We start from the raw sequence: 16,748 nt of genomic DNA on the forward strand, positions 1-16,748 counted from the left end.
ATGAAATCTTAATGAGAGGAAAAATCATCTAAAGGAGTAGCAGGAGACTTCATGATGCCACCTTCACCTTCTAGATGTCAGTTCTGGAGTTAAAAGTTTCTGCAAAGCCTAACTGATATCTGGAAATTTGAAAAAAAAAGTCCAACAACTAATCAAGAAGTCCTTTTCCTGCTCCCCGATGGACCCACAGAGATGGAAAAAAGAGCAAAAATAACACTCTGAGAAGTAATCAAAGCATCCCAAGTGGTTTGTCCGATGTTCCTCCGGATGGAAAGATTTTTATGACGACGGTTCATCCGGGGGCAAAGCCGTACCAAAGAAAGGCAAAAGTGATGGATGGAGTGATGTGCTGCGATGGAAAAAAAGACAAAACCAATCAGCCCCAAATCTCATCTTCTCTCCAGCTGGCTTTACAGAGATGACAGGAGGAAGGGTGGGGGCAGCGCCTGTCCTGCAGCCCACAATGTGTGTGTGTGTGTGTGTGTGTGTGTGTGTGTGTGTGTGTGTGTGCACGTCTTTGTGCCAGTGATTTAATATGTGTATAGTGTTAAGCTGGGGCTGCACACCGTCTGCCAGTTGCACTAATTTAATTGTGTTCTACAGCTGTGCCGGTGTGTGTGTGTGTGTGTGTGTGTGTGTGGGTGTGTGTGCATGTGAGTGAGTGTGTGTGTGCGTGTGTGCACGCCCTATTGGCTGCCAGCGAAAGTTTCATGAGGCTGGTGAGCTCGAGGTGACTGCTGCTTAGCACTAATCGGCTACACTGTAATCCCAGGGTAAGACCCCCGCAGCGCCCACTTTATGCCAGCTGTGTGCCGCGCCCATGTTCGTCCGAAACACCTGCTTGACTCACCTGCACACACACACACACTGCTTTTTTCTTTCCGCTACCACTTTTGTGGTGTTTCTGTGCAACCCCTGAGGCACGAACCACTGCTCCCAGTAAAGTTATTTATGTCATGATCAAACGTGCGTGTCTGTGTGTTGTTTGGGGATTTCTGGCCCGAAGAGTGGCTTCCTGTTCGGTGGCAAACCTGCAGAGACAGAGAGAGAGATAAAAGACAGGATGTCATTTGCTGCCATTAGCCTCATTGACCATATTGACACTTTTAATCCTCCTCTCTTTTCTCTCTTTGATCCACTTCCTCTCTTTCTTCCATTTCCTCCTCTCTCCCCGGCTTACCTCAAACTGTTTTTATTTGTCTCCAGCAGCGCTCTGTTTCTGCAATCTCATCTGATCTTTTTCCACATCTCTTTCCTTCTTTTTTTTCTTCCTCTTGCTCACTTTGTTTTTTTTATTGTGTCCGTCAAAAAGGACAAGGGCAAACCAGGAGCAAACTTCTGCTCCGTCCTGTTTGTGCGTCCGCTGATTGGTACTGAAGAAATTTCAAAATGTCACAACACCGAATTGGAAATGCTGAAGCGGACTGACAGGATACAGATTGAAAGAGTCGGGGCAGAATACTAAGCAGAGACACAGACCTCCTCTCAGATCTGGAAGCGGCTGTGTTTACTGCCGCTGCACCAGATGATCGTGCATCTGTGTGGGGGAGATTTGCTAAGCCCGCTACAACTTGCCATCAGGTTGCAAAATTTAGCAACACGGGAATTTTTTTTTTTCAGTGTGAGGTATTTATTGGGACTGCGCATGTAAATGAGCTTAGCTGAAGTTAATCTGATGTCTGACTTATTAAGTCGTGCTTATTAAGATCTGATGCCGGCGGGCTGTTTCGACGCGTGTTGAACACAGAGAGTTTTCTGCTGCTAAACTTGGAACAGCGGGTAGAGGAGAAAGCATTTCAACAATTTCAAGTGTCTATTCATCCCACAAGAACAAGGCTGTATTTGAGGAAATGTGCCTTAAATAGCCAAATGTCATCAGCTCAACAAAAAGGTCAATGACTGAATAAGATGTACAAAATCAATATGGAGACTTCTGGTAAAACTTTTAGACTCCTTTGAATAGAGTGTTGTGTGCTGTAAACAGATCAAATTAATATAACAGGCCAACTTAACTGGAACTACTGGCTGATTAACCCCTTGAAACCTGAAGCTGGCTTGATTTCTTTCAAAATCATGCAAAAGCAGGCAATGAGCAACTTTTAAAAAATGACCAAAAAGATGCAAGAAATTAGTAAGAAGTTACAAGAAAAATTCACTCAAAGAACCAAAACAGGAAATGACCTGAAAAAGTGCTGAAATAAAATAATAATTTCTGATAATTATAATAACTATAAATACAGTTTTTTTTGTGGTATTTTTCCTTCGTTATCTGTCAAATTTCTTTCTTTTTGAGCAAATCCTTTAATTGATTATCTTGTCGCTTGTTTATTTGTTTTGTTTTTTGAAATTTGCAAAACATTTCATGCCAAGTTGCTTATTCACTTTTTTTTCTCTCCATGTTTTTGAATGCAATCACACAAATTTGCTCGGTGTTTCAAAGGTTTAAATGCTCGGAAAAGGCACAAGAAACCGGATGACGATCCAGGTTTCAAACGGTTAATAAAATTGAAACAAAAGACCACAGGGGAAAACAGCATTTTCATTTTCAACATTTTCTCTTGTGTGCTATTTTCAAGTAGATTCATAATGCATCTGCTGCAACATGTTTTTTACAGTTATCATCAAATGACTCATTTTGTCTGAACTATTGAAGGTCCAGTGTGTGGGATTTAAAGCGATCTGTTTGCAGAAATGGAATATAATATTAACAATTATGTTTCCATTAGTGTATAATCACCTGAAACTAAGCATCATTGTGTTTTCATCAGCTCAGATTGAGCCCTTTATATCTACATAACCAGCAGGTCCTCTCTACTGACATGTTTCTACAGAAGCCCAGAACAGGAAAAATTCAACACTAACTCCAGAGAAGGCTTTTCACTTTTTCATGCAACCAGAAGGCTACAATAGGTTCTACTCAATAAAGCATTCTGGAAAATGAAACCAACACAGATGTGCCAAAAACTGCAATTCCTCAAATGGCCACTAGAGGCTGCCTCCAAAGAGTGAGGCAATCCCCACCGATCCCAACGTTAAAATGCACAAATGTACAGCAGAAATAAACGTGTTTACAGACTGGTAGAAAAACAGTTTTGGTCTCTTCAGCTAATTTCAAAATGTAGGACAATTGTTCAGAGATAAATTAAGATAATGTAATCTAATGTCATTTTGAAAAAATTGGGAAATATTTGTTGTCTTGGTTATTTTTAAATTTAAAAAAGGCTTTTGCTCTCTTTAAAAAGTTTTTGGCGATTAAAAAGTTTTCTGGTGATTTTATTTTGTTTTAAAACATGTTGTAGATTTTTAAAGAAATAAATTGGCAATATGATTTTCTTTAAAATATTTTTTGTCATTTTTTTAAAGCAAAAGTTGTTGCAATTGTTGTTTCTTTAGAAAAATAAATTTATTTTTCTTGGTGATTTTTAAAGAAAAAGCCTGTGGGTTTGGAAGGCATGTTGTCTTTGAAAATCACCAAAAATAACACCAATTATCACAGCAGAGACTGAAAAAACAGAGATTATCGTTGGAGGATAAGGATGTGCTGGTTTTCTTTGTCTTGTTTGAAAGTAAAATGATTTTGATTTTATTTGGACTTGGACTATTGATCAGGAACATAAAACAAGCAATTCAAAGAAATCATCTTTGGCTTTAGGAATATGGGATGGATAATTTTCATTATTTTGTGAATTGATCAGGAGATTAATCAATAAAATTGTTGCCAGAATAACAGAAAATTTAAAAGAAACTGTTGCAAGATTATAAAGACTGTGTCCAACTATCTCCTCTCGTTCCCATTTTACCACATCAAAACCTAAATGTGGTCCTTTAGTACACGAGGACCAAACTTTATTGTGCTGAAAAATGGCCACAACTTGTTAGTAAATATGCTCATGTGTTGGTCTGAGTCACACAACACTTGGTCGTTGACTGGAGTGTCCCGCTCTTTGTCCTGCTCTTTGTCCCCTTCATCTATGAGGACAGAATTACATTATGTAGACAGTCTGCCTCTTGCTTGTATTTGCTACACCAACCCACCCACCCACCCACCCAGCAATGAACCATTCATTTCCACTACTCTATTTTTGATGCATCGCCATGGCAGCCAGGAAGCGTTGCGGAGTTGTTACGGCAACACAAACCACAGAGTCCCCAACCTTGACCCATCTAATCCATGCTGGAGAATCGGCACAGACTCTGCTTTCCTGCTGTTGACATATTTCTTTATGTTCTATTTCTATAATAGCTGTATATATCACACCGTCCGTGACAGAGTGTTGCACACATTTACACCTGGAGCTGCATTGCTGGCCGTCCTGGTGGTTTTTCATAACTTTGCTGGTGTCATGGGGTGCCATCTGGGTGTAAAAGTGCAGTGACAAACAGCAGCCAGATGCACACAAACAAATTAAGAGCTGACAGAGCTTGAGGCATTACTGCAGCCACAGTCCTAAAAAGCTGCAGGTTCGCATTAACAACTTAAAGGGACAGTTCACCCCAAAATCAAAAAAGACTTATTTTTCCTCTTATCTGCAGTGCTATTTATCAATCTGGGTTGTTTTGGTGTGAGTTGCAGAGTGTTGGAGATATCAGCTGTAGAGATTTTCTCCAGTATAATGGAACTAGATGGCACTTAGCTTATGGTGCTCAAAGCAACAAAGAAAATACATTTAAATAACTCAACAGCAATGTCTCCTTCCAGAAATCATGACCCAGTTACTTAAGATAATCCAAAGACCTTGTTATGAGCAGTTTAATGTTGGAACTATTTTCTTTCTACCGAACTACACATGCCAACCATATCACTGCACAGAAGGAAGCAAGCCTCATGAAAAGAGGCTTGTGACAGAGCAAAATGTTAACATTAACGGTGTCCTTATTGCATGGGTGGATTATGAGACAGTGGGTCCCAGGGCACAGACATGCAGAAGGCCCCACCACCTTTCTTACACAGGAGCACACAGACTTTATAGTTGTTTAGCATCTTTCAGGGCTCATACACATTTTTACAAAAGCATTTCAATGACAAATTGAAACCATACATTCTCTGAAACGACCATCAATAATCCTTATTGGTTATTTTTCATTACTATCAGCTTTTTCAGAATTTATATTATTTTAAAAATATAATAAAATCATAAAACGATAGTTATTTATGGGGGGGGGGCACTGTTAATTTTTTTTTCTTTAAAAATGTTAAAAATCACTAAAAATTATACAATTTATCAGCCAGAAACTGTAAAATACAGAAATTCTCACTGGATTTTCAAATTTCTGACAGTTCTTGCACACACCATGTGTTATTATATGGGTCACGATTTCTAGAAATTGACATTGCTGTTGAGTTTTTCAAAAGTAACATCACAACATTCTTTACTGATAAACAGCACTATGGGTAAGAGCAAATATATAAAGTTTTGATTTGGGAGTGAACTGTCCCTTTAAGCTGGTTGGTTTTTCTACCACTAACATTCATTAAACTCAAATGGTTCATTTTCAGACTGTAAAATGGCTTGTTAGCAGTCCCCCTATTTTTCACCAAAGCCAAGGGATACAATTAATTTGAGCCTTAGCCGCTTTGGTTTTAATAAGAAATGCTCCCATTGCAACTGAGAGCGCTCTTTATTGAGTTCATTTTTCATTTTTGAAGAAAGCCAATGACAAATGCAGATAATTGTTGACTATGGCAGCCAGTTAATAGAAACAGCTGTCAGTATTTTCCACTGGATTTCCCACAGTTATCCATAACGTCCTTTGGAGTCCACACAGCTGTCAATTAAATTTCTGTTAAATGATTCATGGCGTCACTGAACACATTTTTACGCTCCACACTCGTTGCAAGAAAACACAGTTAATCTATGTTGCATCGATGTCGGCAGAGTCAAACACGTGCCGCGGCTCAAATATTTTCCACCCGCTCAGACATCACCTGTCGAATTGTTAATACATTTATACTCTGGGAGCAGGTGAACTTGGCTCGTGTGTTTTGTATTCTGCCCAGTTTTTGCACACTGCTTTACCTTGTGAATGGTAACATTTCTCTTGCATTGATTTCAGTCCAACTTTAACAGGAGCTCACCACTTTAAACTGCCAATCACCTCCCCCACGTTCCCTACCTTCGCTCTCTCCGTTTTCGCTTTAGGCGTACCTATTGTCCTGTCATATTCTTGGGAGTTTGATGCCATCACTTTTTTTTACAGCTAGCAATTATCATCCAATACCCTCCTGCTGGCCTCGTTTCTGTAACAATAGCTCTTAACAGGTGCCGGAAAAATTTCAATCTTTTCTCTCTGCCTCCTGTTGAGTGCTCTCGTCTGTGACGCCCTCGCTCCGCTCAGTCTCACCTCCTCTATTCGTTCTGGAGGTGATGCTGTCTAATGACTGAACAAAACAATGACTAACTCAAGTACAAATCTTTCACAATGCATCCGGCTTTCAGGCACTCGCTGGTCCAAAGCCCAGGCCACATGCTCTATAGTGTGTGCCAGACAGTTCTGGCAACTCACAGCAGCAGTTTAACTCCACATTTTTGTGCACTGCTGCAGGCAGAACAGCCAGTACCAGCATTATTATTATTATTATTATTATTAGTGACACTGAAAACCTGCTCTGGGGAGACTGACAGGTCTGCTCCAGGGCTGCACTCCATGAACAGTTGATGAATAACTATAAGGTAGTTTTATTATTCTGATGTAATAAATGTGTCATCCACCATGTAACCCTTTAAAAATCTGAGCAAATAGGTTTGATTTCTTTTAAAAACCTGGAAAGAACGCAATCAGCAACAAAAGAAGAAATGACCAAAATATTGCAAGAAATTGGTGAAAAGTACACAAATGCAAAAATTTGTTAAATATAAAGAGAGAAATAATAATATTAATAATAATAATATTAATAATAATTAAATGACCTGGAAAAGGTGCTTAAAAAATATAAAATTATAAATTTGTAACACAATTTTAAATATGTAATTATGATTGCTCATTGCTTGCTTTTTTCCCCAAGACATTTTCCCTAGCTTTTTAAAACTATTTGCACAAATAATTTTGTACGAATTTCTTGTAAATTGTGAAACATTTATTACTAACTTTCTCATTGCCCTTTTTTTAAAAAAAAATAGAAATTAATTTAAACCAATTTTCTCATGGCTAAAAGGTTAAATTACTTGTGAAATGCCTCTGAAAGCAGCACAAGCAAAGTGATGTTGCTTTAGGTTTCAAATGGTTGAAGGATAAGTCTAACAATATTCTATATTTAATTAGTGCCAAAAATATCCTAAGAAAATGACCAAAACCAACATGAATTGATCCTTCTAACACACAGTGTTGCCAAAGCATGACAGATTATGTCTCCGTGCCATAGAGCTCCATTGTTGTCCAACAAGACAAAGACTGCGTTCAGCACTGCGTGAAAAAACCCTCTGATTCATTTGAATGAGGTCAGTCCGGCGGTGCCGCGGGGGCACCGGCAGATATTTTCCTATCACCCAAAGTCAGGCCAATAAAGTGAAATGTTGACTGAATGAAACTGTGTGGGAGGGATTGTGTATCTACAGTTCTGTCAGTAAGCTCTGTTATGATTATAATAGTAACATGCTTTATTGTTCTGTTGGTGAAAATCGTTTTTTCATCCTGTTGTTATTTACTTTTAATGTGGAGAGATGCCAGAATGATTGGTCACCAACAGTTAGGACAGTGCGGGCCAAATCTGGCCCCCAATAGAGTAACGGGTGGCCCCCCAACTATTTTTAATTCAAAATAAATATATAATGACTGGGAATTGTTATTGTACCTGTAGTATACATAAGATGCCAGAGTACATAAAACAGCATCAGGGTGTGTTTTTCGATACAGTCATAAATACAGGCACTCCTCTTTCTATTAAAACATTGCATGTAGTGCACAGCATGCACCATCAAAGCCCAGTCTGCAGTCTTTACTGGTAGAACAGACAGCTGAGCTGAAGGACACAGCATCACCTAGTGGTGGAGGGAGAGGTTACAGGACTGTAAACAGCCGGCAGCCAGCAGGCAGAGCGAGACTCTGGAGAATAACTGCATGTTTTTGACATCTAACTTGTTGAATTAAGGATTTATTTCGACCAAATCAGAGCTAGTGATTTTTGGAACGGTGGACTTCCTAACTAGATCACCAACAAGAGATACCAAGACCGTGAGGATAATTTTTTTTTTCTGTCACATTTGAATGAAGTTAAAGTTGGACTGAAATCAATGCAAGAGAAATGTTAACATTCTGAAGGCCGAGCAGTGCACAAAAAGTGGGCAAAATACAAAACACATATGTCAAGTTCACCTGCTCCCAAGGTATAAATGTATTAACACCTGTGTTTTATGATGAGTTAAGGAGGCAATCAAGCCTTGCAGTTTTCACTGACAAAAGAAAGTTGAACTCAAAATGTGTACAGTTGTATTTCTGTGTTGTGAAAACAGGTGTGAGAATATTACTTTTCCTAAAATTTTGTGAGTTTATTTGTCACCTTATTTCTCTTAAAAGCTGGAAGTAAGTAGCACATTTGCCATCCAGGGATGGAGGGTGGGAATGGGGGTTGGTGATAGTGTTGCAAGCATAAAAATTCAGCTAATTCTTTTTGCCTGTCGTCCACCATGTCTGTTTACTTTAAATGCACATTTTATTGTGTCTAATTGACCTGTCATATGTTTGCCATCAGATAAGATTTGAAAAATCTTTCAATGAGGGCCTTGAATCATTGCTTCCTGTTCTCATTCATCTGAAAACACTCAGTTACCAACAAAGCAATTAGCTGCTTCAGCCAGCCTGCATGTCCGAGTGCATATATTCATGCATATATCTTCCAGGTTTAATTACCAGCTTTAATTGCTTTAATTAGTCGCCTTAACTGTTGCTGTCACTAAGCACGTTGTCGCCAGCCTGCCATTAGCCTACGTGGGAGAGTCGAATCTTGTTCTCGGTCGCTCCGCGTCTTATTTTTCTCCATCTCCTGTCTGGCTCTCTCTCATCATCACAAGTTTAAAATAAAGCATCAGCAAAATTCTGCAGAGGAAGCATCTGTCATTAGCAGCTGTTATCGTGGCACGGACCATTTTCAATTACTTTTCCCAATCATCCTCCTATAATCTACTCCCCCAACAGCCACTGCTTCCGCTATCTGCTGAGGTTACCATTTGTTTCTGACTATTTCCTTGTGCCCTCATTCATCCCCATCTCCTCCAGTCATCACTATAACTAGAGTGTGTTTATGACGATGAAAGAATGATGCCGACATTACAGGTGCGCGGCGCCCAGTGTGACACATCCCCCACCACACACAATGTCGTCATCCCTCCCACCTTGCTCACTCTCCACCATCCATCCTCACAGTAGAAGCATCTGTCTATAGCAGTTGATCTTATTGATTTTCTTTAAAGGTTCAAACAGGTTCTAATAATTTTCCATCTCTTCTCTCTCCTTGCTTTCCTACATTTTTTTTCTCTTGACCTCGCTGTCTCATTTGTCATTGTTTTTCACCGTTCCCCTCCATCACCCTTCTCTCTCTCTCTTTCTCTCTTTCCATTTCAATCACGGCTGCAGATGGCGCGAGTCATACACAATGAAATTCAGCCATTTTGGTTGTTACAGGTGCCCCTTTCATCCATCCTCCTCCTATTTTGTCTGTCTTTATAAGTATCCCTGCTGGGTGAGGCGTTTACTGTAATTTCACAAACCAGCAGCCACCTTCACCATCAACATAAATTATAGATGTAGGCTTCAACAAACAGTCATAGTAAAACATGATCTATGTTTTTGTCATGCAATCTTATCTTCTCCACCCTGCCTGCACATAAAAAAAAGCTGGAGGCATAATGAGACTTCACTGTTTTATTTATATCTACACATTTTGTCCTTCTAAACTCTCCCTGTCCTTCCTCACTGAAGCTAAAATCAGTAACAGTGTAAGGATGATACCACAGCTGCTTCTATCTTTTTTGTAATGTAATAATGTCTTTCATTCTCTTTTCCTATTACAGTGCGCCCTGCAGCCTCAACAAAGTGAGTCTGAATAAAAATACTTGACCTTTGTCGTGTATGAATAGATACATTTGGTCTTTGGTTTGTTTGCTGGCTTAGGGAAAAGCAATCATTGAAACATATTAATACTGACTCTATCCAGGGTTTCACATTCATTCGCACATTTATTTATTTGTGGCAGGCCGCCACAGCTAAATCATCTGCCGCCACAAATACATTATAGAGAGCCCCAGAGATGACGTTTTTGTGATGGCAAACTCAGAGGCTAACGTCGCCCTGGTTCCCTCATCAAAAAGCTTGAGGGATTTTTCCATTGGATTTTGGATCATTGCAGAAATTAAGCTCTGCGTATACGTAGGATGGTGAGTTTTATGATGGGAGCGGAGATTTACATCATTAGACGGGTTTCCATTAACCCTCAAATTGTGCAAATTGAAATTGCAAATATAAAATACGCCTACTGGAAACATGTCAATTTCGGGAAAAAAAACCTCCCATTTATTGCAAAAAAGCAGTGGCCAGTTTATAAAGAGCTATGGCGATGTGCTTGTCGGTCGGAACTGACTCCCTCAGACATAATGCAGCGGGCGCTACAAGAGGTGTTACTGCATCGCATAACTTTTCAAGAAGTTGAGTGGATCATCCAGAAGTTTTGAATCCACAATTTCTCTGTGAAATCGTTGACTATAACCTCCCAGAAATCCCTATTACATGGCCAATCCCATATAAAAGGGGCTGGCCTTTCCATTATCGCTTGCATAACACGCCTACGTCGCCATCGATTGGAAATGATGACGGCCAGTGCAATGGCTGCAATAGAAATAAACCCACTAATGTTTCAAACATCCATCGCCATGCTTGGAGTGTTAGCATGAGAGGAGAAGTCACTTAATATCACTGAACGGAAACGCATTATCATCTTGCAATTATGTTATATAGACATTTCAAAATGTTCTGTACACACCACATCTATTGCACATCTGTCCATCCTGTGAGAGGGATCCTTCCTCAGTTGCTCTTCCTGACGTTTGTACCATTTTTTCCCTGCTTAAGGGTTTTTTTCGGCAGGAGTTTTTCCTCATCTTCTTTGAGGGCCCAGCGAAGTATGCTGTAAAGCCCTCTGAGGTAAACTGTGATGTGTGATATTGGGCTTTGTAAATAAAATGGAATTGAATTCATCCTTTTTAAAAAAAAAAAAAAAAAAATGAAGGTGTTGCAGGGATATTTCAACCTTTGAGCTTTTCTCTAAATCACAAACACCGCCTTTAATACCCAAAAAGTTTGCAAAGCCTCCTGTCTGAAAACATCACTACTTCTGAGCCTTCAACAGAAGACCTTTCTGGATTTGTGTTACATCAAGCCACTTAAAGAAAGACCTTCAGCAACAACCTGGATCTTGTGTCTGTGCTTCGACAGTATCTGAGACAAACGCCCCTGACTTTGAAGCTACTCGCCATCTGGAAATGAAGAGAAAGTCATGACCAGCTTCGAGCAACACAGAGAAGAGAGAAAATGAAAGCATGAAATGAAATATAGCAAGATGAGAAAATAATCCCAGACACAGTCAAAGAGCAGCCAATTTGAAGGGAAGATAATGGGTTATTTATCACTGAATTCAAGTGTTCATTTTTATGAACTGCAAGCAAAAAGCCTCGCTCTGCAACTGGGCTGTAGCCATGGAAACCCACTATCTGTTTCCTATGGAAAGAGATGATTCTTTCACTCCGGCCTCCAGTTAATTGTGCCATACAGCCACTCTGATTATACAAAATTACTGTAAAAATCTAGTCCTTGAAATATAATTGGCAAAACAGCGTCATTATACAATTTCACTATTCATATTCCTGCTTTTCAAAACTCCTGACACCTAATGAGGCGTCTTGCATTTATTTAATCATTAAATAGCAATAATTTATTCTGATTTAATCACAATGTTTCCAAGCCAGAATAGTCACATTTGGGTGGTTTCAACTTAACAATGTATTAAAATATCTACAGTTCTTTGATTTTCCAGCAACTGACTGATCACTATCTTAAATCTTATCGATTTTTAAAAATCACCAGGAAGCTATACTTTACCATAATACTTGGGAAACATTGGTTTTTAGAATGAAGGAAGACGTAAATGTTGTTTTTTTAAATGTAGCTGCAAGTTTGCAAGTTAATTTTTTTTTTTAATTTTTGTCGTGAAATTTAACCTCTCTTGAGAAACGGAAAGTCTGTGTGGAACACCTACATATCACATAAAATATGGTTTGGGATTTGATAGCTTATTATGGAGATTATTACGGAAAACGCAACATTTTTTAGTTAACGATTATATAAAACTAAGAAAGGCAAGAGATCCTGCCATTGGAGAAAATGGAACCAACCATTGTATAATTACTTCTCTCTTACTTACTACTTCTCTATCTGTTTTGGTAGTTTGTTTTGTAGCAGAGACAGTTTCCTTGTTATGTGAAAGATATAGTCATGCATTTATTTTATGGCATGGATATAATTCTAATGTAAAAATATAAGACATAAAGCTTTTATTTCTATTGTAAAACATACTTGTGGTAAGAAAAAAAAATCAAACCATCTCTTAAAACCGAACCCTAATGATGAGCTTTTTACATCTTCCTGACACTTTTCTTAACAGAACATAATTTCTAACACAATTTCTCAAATGGCACCAATTAATACAAAAAAAGTACATGTAAAAAAAAGCTTTAAACTTCATAAAAGAGGAAATAAATACATAATTTAAAATGGCAAGTAAGATGAGAAGGGAGGTACTTTAGGCCTTTGACTTTTGATTTAAAATGTAAACTGCGTCGGCCCTTCTATGGCTCCCAGCCTCTGTCTCTCTTGAATGTGTGATACAGTCAGTGGGAGCGTTTAATTGTTAAATCACAGGCACTCGGAAACCTCTGAAGGGGCTCATCCATTAAAATCTTTAAAATCAGATAATAATTAAAAATCTGGTAATTCAAAGAGCTTTCAAATCGATTCTATCTGATATGACAAGTGACAAAGGGGAGGGCTGTTATTATGTGGTCTCTCATTTTTGTCTTTGCCAAGATCCCAGCAGCATTTTGAATAATTTGAAGCTCTGCAATTGCTGAGTGCAATTTCCTACTTTAGTGCTGTCAGCAAGGCTATAATTAGAGGAGCCTGGGCCCTATGGCAAAAGATCCCTTCAGAATAAAGTCTCCTGGTCTGAATTCATTAACACTGCAAGTCTGGATGAACAGTCCAGGGAACAATAAGATGTTTGAAAATGTCACTTATTGTATTTGTCACATTGACAGTTTTTTAGGGACATTTAACTATAAAATAGCTTTTGAAAATATATATACTTAATATATTTCTTAAAAATTTTTTTAAAAAAACTGTTTTTTTTCTTTTTTTTCTTTGTTTTTATTTCTAAAGAAAAAAGATAGCTGATTTTTTTTTCTTTAAAGAAACTGAAAAAAAAAATGTTTCTTTGAAAGTTTTTGTGGTTTTCAAAGAAATCATGCCTTCCAGGGCCCGCAGGTTTTGGAAGGCATGTTTCTTTAAAAATCACCAAAAATTACACCATTTATCACAGCCAGAAACTGTGAAAAAAAACATCATTGTAGGATTTTAAATTCCCAATGGCCCTTGGACACATATTTTATTATACAGGTTTGTGAAACAGATATGCATGACTTTTCCAAAACACATTTCAAAGGTTTAAAGACTTGTGGAAGGCATCTGAATACACAAGAAAAATTATGTTGATCCAAGTTTCTGAGGATTAAACTTTTACCGAGAGGGGTCAATTCAACTATAAGTAATGCTAAACTGTCCAGAAACCTCCAATATTTTAAAGCGCTTTTAGATTTTTTTTCCTAATGTAAGACAATATCAAATATAGATGCACTTTAACACGGCTGCTCTATGTAATGCTTAAACCAAGTGAAATGTTGAAACAAGAGGCACAGTTTTTATGGCTACACCATTACATTAGGTTTAATGGTTTAGACAAATATTAGGACGGGTCCTCTGCATCATTTTAAGCACATTCCCTGACATGCATCCTGACACATTCTGAATCTGCAGAAACTTTTTGTGGATACTTTATAATTAGAATTTATTATACAGTTTGGTGGGGGTCATTTAACTGAGGTTAACAAAGAAAAACTTTTTTGGGATGGGAGATGAAAGCACAGATGACTTGTTTTCCCAGAGGTCTCGCAAACTGACGAAGAGTCACTGAGATAATCAGGCCAGATGGGAATTTGCATACTGAGGAACAACGCAAAAGCTTTCACAAGAGCAGCGTGTTCCAAGCATAAGAAATTAAAAACCGGCGTGGACATACAGTAACGACATTGTCAGCGACGCTTTCAAACGAGGGTCAAGGGGACATTCACTGTGGTTCATTAGATAAAATTTTGTTTCCTAACATTTAAATCAACAGCGAAAACAGTGCTGCCCTATGAACTGCTGACATTAATTAATTACTGCCATTATTTGCCTGAGAGGTATTATTTGCTTTTTATTATCCATACGGTTTCTGGAACCATCCTTAGCATCACAGAAAGGGCATGACACCCATTGGGCAGGCTTAATTTTTAATGTTTGTGACCCGGCGTCAATGTGCAAAGCTGTGAAACTCATTAAAATTCCCAACAGCTGCTGTGACCTCTATTGAAATATGTATACTGGAGATACAAATACAATTTACATCATCTTGCATTAAACAATAACGGTTTAATCTGTCCATGTGTCGACGGATGTCAGGTCTAGGACTGCAAAAATCATTTTGCTGATAAAATATTCCCTTAATATAGCAAGTGACACATTTAAATGGGGGAGTCAAAGAGAAATTCCCAAAGGAAATTAATTTGAGATGTCAAGCTATTTTGAATTAAGTGACTGAAATTCATTGTATTCTGCCGAGCTGTACACTAGAGTATTGTCAGTGGTGAGTCTGAATTAAAAATCTTTGTTTTCAGCGAGTTGTGGGCTTTAATCAGCAGTCAAATGGAGGGAAGGAGGGGGACAGGATGCTGGATGCGGGGTAGGTTATGAAACAAAGATAGTGAGAGAAAGAAAAGACAGAGAGAGAGAGAGAGAGAGAGAGAGAAAGAAAAGTCTGTCCAAAAGCTCCCCAGTGGCCAATTAAACACATCAGACATATTTCCGCTGGAGGAATTCAAATGAGTAATGCGTGACTGTTTGTGTGAACGAGTCTCTAATACTGTGTGTCATGTAAGCATGCTTTATCTGTAATGTTGCCAGCGTGAGACAGACAGGGAAAGAACAGCGAGTGAGAGTGAATGTGTGATCCAAATACTGAAGAAACTGAGAGTCCCAAACTCTGCTGCTGGGAGGCCACAGATCCGGCTTTGCTGCTGGCCAGAGACCAGTTTCCTGAACCAAACCATGAATTTTTCTGCAGCTTTTATATGACAACACTCAACTTTCTGTCGACAACAGTGGCTCCATTCCCCCTGCTATTCTTTTATTAAACACGTGAACTTGTACTAAACGCCAAAAATAAATATTGGCTTTGTATGTTTCTGCAAACCGCAGACACTCTTCGTCTGTACCTTATTTGTAGCAGGTGTAAATCACGTATTTTTAAGTTTCAACGAGGCTGTGGTGCAGAGTCTGGTAAGGTTTCGGCACAAAACCCACTGGATTATAAATAGGCAAAGATCATGTTTGTGCTTCACAAAAGCCTTTAAAAAAGATGTCTCTGTGAAAAGAAAAAAACTGCTTTTCGCGGCACTATCCAAGCCGGAAACGCAGCAATGTCTCGATGATTAAAACACTGCTTTTTGTGGTACTATCTGGTGGGAAATACAGCAGTGTTTTGGTGAAAAACAACCACTTTGTGGCACTATCTAGCAGGACAAAGGCAGCAGTGTCACAGTAAAAAAAAACTGCTTTTCATGGCACTATCTGGAAGGAAAGCAGCAATGTCTTGGTGAAAAGCAACTGCTTTTGTGGCAAGATTTGGCAGGAAATGAAGCAATGTCTTAGTACAAAACAACTGCCTTCATTGCCCTGTGCTAGCCAGAAACGTAGCAATGTCTCAATGAAAAACAACTGCTTTTTATTGCACTATCTGGCAGGAAACACAGTGATGTCACAGTAATAAAACAACTGCTTTAGTGCCTAAGTAGTCACTAAAATCACAAAAAACACAGTGATGACTCACTTAAAAGCAACCGTTTTGTTTTTTTGTTCTGTTTTGTTGTGCATCTCTCCTATGTGATACACAGTCCACCATCCCCTCCACCTCAAGATGACAAAGTCAGCTCACTGTCACATAGATTATTATGATACATAATAAATAAATAACGGTACGTAATCGTGGTTTCTTCTGGTGACTGGTCTACCAGATTTCAACAAACTCATTCAATAAATTAAATAAAAACTAAAAACAAAAAAAAAGAAGTTAAAAGTAATGGTGATTTTTGCTAAGGATTTCCTACATGTTATTGTAGCCATACCCTTAAAGCAGTGATAAAATCGTGCTTATAAGAACAATAAATATTGTATTTATGTTCAGAAGTCAAATGGCTGGAAGCCTGACAGGCTAATGCTGCAACATCTCTGCTGGATGTGTGAAAATGAAACTGCTTGTTAGCACATAAACTTTATCAGATGTTAATAAGCCAATAAATGTGTCCAACATTCACTCCTGCATTACATTATGGTCACTCAATTACAGCAGATTATATCTATAATCATAATAGACTGAGATTTTGGACAGTTTTGAG

At 38.5% G+C, this 16,748-nt stretch overlaps 1 long non-coding RNA gene across 1 annotated transcript in view; it reads right to left on the reverse strand.

Moving 5' to 3' along the window:
- Positions 1-283: 283 nt before the first annotated feature.
- LOC121949739 overlaps positions 284-16,748 on the reverse strand; it is a 45,357-nt gene continuing 28,892 nt past the window's right edge. Inside the window, exons 2-3 of the long non-coding RNA XR_006106293.1 lie at positions 851-1,031; positions 284-349 (exon numbers count right to left, since the gene is read on the reverse strand). This is a non-coding gene — a long non-coding RNA (uncharacterized LOC121949739). The remainder of the gene's footprint in view (positions 350-850; positions 1,032-16,748) is intronic.

This window comes from Plectropomus leopardus, chromosome 11 (genome assembly GCF_008729295.1).
Source record: "Plectropomus leopardus isolate mb chromosome 11, YSFRI_Pleo_2.0, whole genome shotgun sequence".
Lineage (NCBI taxonomy): Eukaryota > Metazoa > Chordata > Actinopteri > Perciformes > Serranidae > Plectropomus > Plectropomus leopardus.